The sequence below is a fragment of the Orycteropus afer genome, unplaced genomic scaffold (assembly GCF_000298275.1).
Source record: "Orycteropus afer afer isolate SDZICR_OR568_19922 unplaced genomic scaffold, OryAfe1.0 scaffold00281, whole genome shotgun sequence".
NCBI classification, from domain to species: Eukaryota; Metazoa; Chordata; class Mammalia; order Tubulidentata; family Orycteropodidae; genus Orycteropus; species Orycteropus afer.
The window spans coordinates 3,945,260-3,951,078 of record NW_006921868.1 but is presented as its reverse complement, the minus strand read 5'-3'; positions in this window follow the sequence as shown (position 1 = coordinate 3,951,078).

Genomic DNA, 5,819 nt, shown 5'->3' with positions numbered 1-5,819 from the left:
CTGGGTTTTAAACACCAGAGGCTCAGCCTCAAAACTCACGTCTACATGTCACCACAGTAGGACAAACCGACAGACTAGTTTGTCTTGCTGTTGGAGACCTCTCGTATCACCCCTACCTGGGTCCCTGTGGTTTTTGTTAGGTGCCATCAAATCAGCTCCAACTCCTAGAGACCCTATGTACAATAGAACAAAACACTGCCTGATGCTGCACCATCCTCACGGTCCTTCTATGCTTCAGCCCATCATTGTAGTCACTGTGTCAATAGATCTCGTTGAAGGTCTTCTCTTTTTCTCTGACCCTCTACTTTACCAAGCATCTGGTGACTTTACCAAGTCATCTTGTAGGAGTCAACAAAAACCATGGCTAGAAGAGCCATATCAAGTAATTCACTGCACCACACTTCCTTCTCTACCCCTCTACCTAACCCCACCACACACAAACTTTCTTTTTCTTCAGCTTTTTTTTAGGCAAGATGTTTAAGAAGGATGGAGTTGGAAAAGAAGCCTGGGAGAGACATAAGAAACCCCAGATCAAAATGTGAGGATAAAAGCAAAAGGTGTATTTATTGTTAGGAGTGCTTACCAAGAGCCAAGGAGAAAGGAAGATGAAACGTCCTGGCCAGACAATGCTCACCAACTAGTATTTAAAGCAAAAAGTTTTGCCTCCAATTGAGGAAGAGGAAGACAAAGAGAAGTTCATGGGAGATACAGACAACAAAGATGAACCCTTTTGCACATATAGTACTGAGCTTTCAGTGATGGCAAACTTTGATCTATGGGTGGATAGACGGGTGTACAAGTTGAATGATCAACTATGTCTAGGCAAGTGGGAGTGTACCCATGACCATGTATAGGGTTGGCAGACGATGTTTCTACAAGCGTTTGTATATTCTATAAGAATTCCCAGGTATATAGTAGAGCTGACAAGGGACAAGTTTGTGGTGACTTCTTGGCCATAGCCATCTACCCAGAGGGAGTGAGTAGTTGGATCTGTGGGCTCAGGACCACAGTCCCAGGGTACATCAATCTCAATTGGCATACCATACTACACAAAAACATTGCTCCATATCCTACTTTGGTGAGTAGTGACTGGGATCTTAAAAGCTCACAAGCAGCCATCTAGATGGGTCTCTCCTCATCCAGAGCAAAGAAGAATGAAGAAAACCAAAGGCATGGGAAACAATTAGTCGTAGCAACTCGTACACCATGTATCCGCAACCTATACGACTATGAGACCAGAAGAACTAAATGGTGCCCAGCTACCACTGTCAACCACTCAGAGGGGGATCTGTGTAGGAGAGCCTAGATAAAGTGGGAGAACAATGTAGAACAAAACTCAAAATCATAACAACAAAAAAAATAAAGACCAGGTTTGCTGGTCTGATGGAGCCTGGTGAAACCCCTGAGACTATGGCCTGTAGCTGTCCTTCAGGTCTGGAAGTGAACTCACTCCTGTGGCTTCCAGCCAAATAAAAGACAGGCTGAACGTTTACATCAGGTAGATACACTCCTTGGAGAGATCAATCATGGGAGAGCAGAGGGGCAGTATACACACAGGGAGTTGGCTCAGGGGGCAGGAATGCATGGGAGAGAAGGACACAGGGAAGAGGTAACTATGGGGAGAAAGTGGGAAGAGAGCTGTTACATTGTGGGAAATTGCAGCCAATGTCATGAGACAAAATGTATATGGACTGCTACATGAGAAATGAATTTGCTCTGTAGACATTCACCCAAATCACAATATAAAAATCAAAAAAACAAAAAGTTCTGCCTCCATACAATCCAGTTCTTCAGGCATTTACTAAGTGTATATATATATACACACATACAGGAGTCATTTTCAAATGTTAAATGGTAATTATACAAAGAATAGGCCAGTAGTATTACAGACTGAATTGTGTCCCCAACAAAGTTATGTGCCAGTCCTAACTCCTGTATCTATAAATATGACTCTGCTTGGAAATAAGAAGGAGGCTTGGTGATACAGTGCTGAAGTGCCCAGCTGCTAAGTGAAAGTCTGGCAGTTCGAATCCACCAGCTTCCCTGTGGGAGAAAGAATGCAGCACTCTGCTTCTGTAAAGATTACAGCCTTGGAAACCCTCTGTGGCAATTGTACTCTATCCTGTAAGGTCACTATGAGGTGGAATCAACTCCAAGTAATAGGGTATTTGAAATAGGGTTTTTCTTTTGTTGTGTTAATGAGGTCCCAGTGCTGGGAAGAAGCAGAAGCCCCAGCCCTGTGTCAGTGTGGCTTCTGCACTAACAGGGACGAGGGTCAGGCTGACCAACCAAGAAACTGATCTCAAAACTCAAGAATGAAGAAAGATGATGTCTGGTCTGTCCAAAAGCTGAGTAATGCCAATGTCTTACAGAGAGACACATGGGGGAAGAGGCTACATTAGATGCACATACAAGGCAAGGAATGTCAAGAAACGCCCAGGCTACCGGAACCTGGCAGTGACAAGAGGCTTCCGGTACATCATGCCTGCTGAAGTCCTGAATTCTGACTTCTAACCTCCAGAACTGTGTGACACTTCTGCTCTTTAAAGCCACCTACTAATGGTATTATTTGTTATAGCAGCACTAGGAAACTAAGACAGGCAGTGGCTTGCTGTGGGACATTGCATTTTATTACATATATCTTTGATATTGGTTTAATCCTGGTCAGGAAAGGAGCTGGCTCCATTAGAACTGCCACGAAAACCCTCCAGCCCTGCAGGGCCAGTCAGTCCTTCCTGTTCTCACCCCACATTCTCCACTTCATTCGTCACAAAAGCTGCAGATGAATGTCATTGTCCTCATTGTTTGGAGGGTGCCAGAGCCACTGGGCAGCACAGCCTGTGCCCTGATTCGTGGAATCACAGGCCCTGCCTGCCTCAAGCTGAGGAAGCCCGAAGCAGAGAGTTCAAATGTGTCATGAGGTTTCCAAGCCAAATTCCTCCTGCACCAACTTGAAAACTGGCTATAAATATAGTCCCTGCTGAGGGAGTCTGACCTGCGACAAAGATTTTCTAACTGGGGGGGAGGAATAAGAAGCCTGTATTTAAAAAAAAAAAAAAAACCTGCTTGAATGACTCTATGGTGTAGATTTGCTTTTAAGATTACATTTTAAAAATCACTCTTGAACTTGAATCTCCTGTTTGAGAGGGCAGCCTCTCAATTCTTAGTGTGTAATGGGGTTAATCCTAGGCCAGATTTGGGGATTTAAAGAGAGAGAGAAAGAGCTTTATTTTCTGATTACTCGGGAAATAAATTTGAATAACTATCGAGGAAATTTGGACATCTGCCTAGGAAAATCCCAGTGGTTAAGGAATCTGGGGTTGGCCTGGGTTCAAATCTTGACTCCAAGGTCTTTTAAAGTTAAGACTGGCTCAGGCCATTCAGTGTTTGAGGCTCTGAGTATATTGAAAATGTAAGAAATACCAAACAGGGTACACAATTTGAGATACATTTGATTTTATTTGTTTTTAATTGTGATTTCAGTGAAACTTACAGAGCAAACTGGTTTTCCATTCAAGAATTCACACACATTGGCTGCAATCCCCACAATGTAACAGCACTCTTCCCTTCCCACTTTCTCCCTGTGTTCACTGTTTCCATTTGTCCTTTATTCCTATCCTTTCTTCTGAGCTTTATGGCTGGGCAAAGGCTGCCCTTTTGATCTCTTATGGTCAATAGTTGTCGTATATTTTAACAGTTCCCGTTTAACAAAGGAACACAAGGGTGGGAGGTGGGGGGAACACTACCTCCAATATAATTAACTTACCAAGTAATACCATGATTTATTGCAAGATATGATTGCACAGCCACTACAGGTGTGGGGACTGATAATGGGACACAGGTTTAAAATCCAGACTTCTTTCATGTCAGTGCGTCTCTGGGACTCTATGTATAACCTCATTAGGCAATAACGTCAAAGGTCTAAATCTGAGGCCTTTGACGAATGTGAGCTTGTGGCCAAATGTCCCTTCTGTTTCGGCATGTGACAGTCCCTGCTGGCCCTGCCTGTTACCAGCTGGTGACCTTGGCCAGGCTGCCTCACTTCTCTTGCCATCAGAGACCCAGCATGTAAACTACCTCTTTGGTACCTACCTTATAGTGTGGTTTTGGAGAGTTCCATGAAGCAACCCATGAGCATTTGGCTTCGTGCTCGGTATCAGTTAAGGTTTAATAAATATTAGCTAGAGTCAGTCACGATTATTAGAGCAAAGACTCTCTGCCTTGGACAAAGTTTACTTAAGTGGCCTATGTAGGTCACTACCACACCTCAAGGTTATTCATTCTTTGTTCATTCACTCAACACATTTATTGATTTCTTAGTTTGAATTTTTAAAAATTTTATTTTATAAATACCACTTCTGTGTCCAAATTAGGAAACTAGCAAGTAGGAAAAGAAACTCACCTGAGTCCTCATTATTCAGTAAATTAACTTTTTCTAATCTTTGTACTAGGAACCCCTCTTTTCAGAAGACCAAGTTGAGGTCATAGCACATGTTCATTTTTGAATCACATGCTTTTCTTTTCTTTCCTTTTTTATTTTTATTTTTTAACTTGTTAGCATAAAACTAGGAGCTCTGGTAGCATAGTGCCTAACGCTTTTGACTGCTAATCAGAAGGCTGGCAGTTCAAACCCACCAGCCACTCCTCGGAAGGAAGATGAGGCAATCTACTTCCGTAGTGATTCTAGCTAAAACAAAATCACTGCTGTTGAGTCGGATCCAACTCATGGTGACCCCTCCTTGGATTTCCAAGATAGTATCACTACGGAAGTAGATTGCTCCATCTTCCTTCCAAGGAGAAGCTGGTGGGTTTGAACAGCCAGCCTTCTGAAACACAAGGAGGGGTCACTATGAGTCAGATTTGACTCTACAGCAGTGCTCTCTCTCTCCAGCATAAAACTATAAAACTTTCCCCATTTCATTAGCAATACTTCTTCTTTATATATATATTATTGTGATTTGGGTGAAAGTTTACAGAGCAAATTCACTTTCCATACAGCAGTTCACAGACACTTTGTCTCATAACATTGACTACAATTTACCCCAATGCAACAGTGCCCCTCCTACTTCCTCCCCATAGTTACCTCTTCCCTTTGTCCATCTGTCCATGCACTCCTGCCCCCTGAGCTGTCTTCCTGTACATAAATAGCCCTTCATTCTCCCATGACTGTTCTCTCCAAGGAATGTATCTACCTCGGGTAGATGTTCAACTCATATGCCTGTCTTTTGTACAGCTGGAAGCCACAGGTGTGGGTTCAATTCCAGACCTGAAGGGCAGCTAGTGGCCATAGTCTCAGTGGTTCCACCAAGCTCTATCAGACCAGCAAACCTGGTCCCTCCCCCGCCTTTTTTTTTCCCAAATGATTTTGAGTTTTGTTCCATATTGTTCTCTCTCTCTATCCAGGATCTCCTACATAGATCCCCTTCCAAGTGGTTGACATTGGTAGCCAGGCACCATCTAGTTCTTCTGGCCTCATAGTCGTATAGGCTGCAGATCACATGGTGTACCAGTCACTTGGACTAATTGTTTCCATGCGTCTTTGGTTTTCTTTATTCTTCTTTGCTCTGGATGAGGAGAGACCCATCATTGCATCTAGATGGCTGCTTGCAAGCTTTTAAGATCCCAGTTGCTACTTGCCAAAGTAGAAGGTGGAACAATGTTTAATGTAGTATGTTATGCCAATTGAGCTTGATGTCCCCTGCAACTATGGTCCTGAGCCCACCAGTTCAACTACTCATTCTGTCTGGGTAGTTGGCTGTGGCCAAGAAGTGACTACAACTTTGTCCCTTGTCAGCTCTACTATACCTGGGAATTCTCAT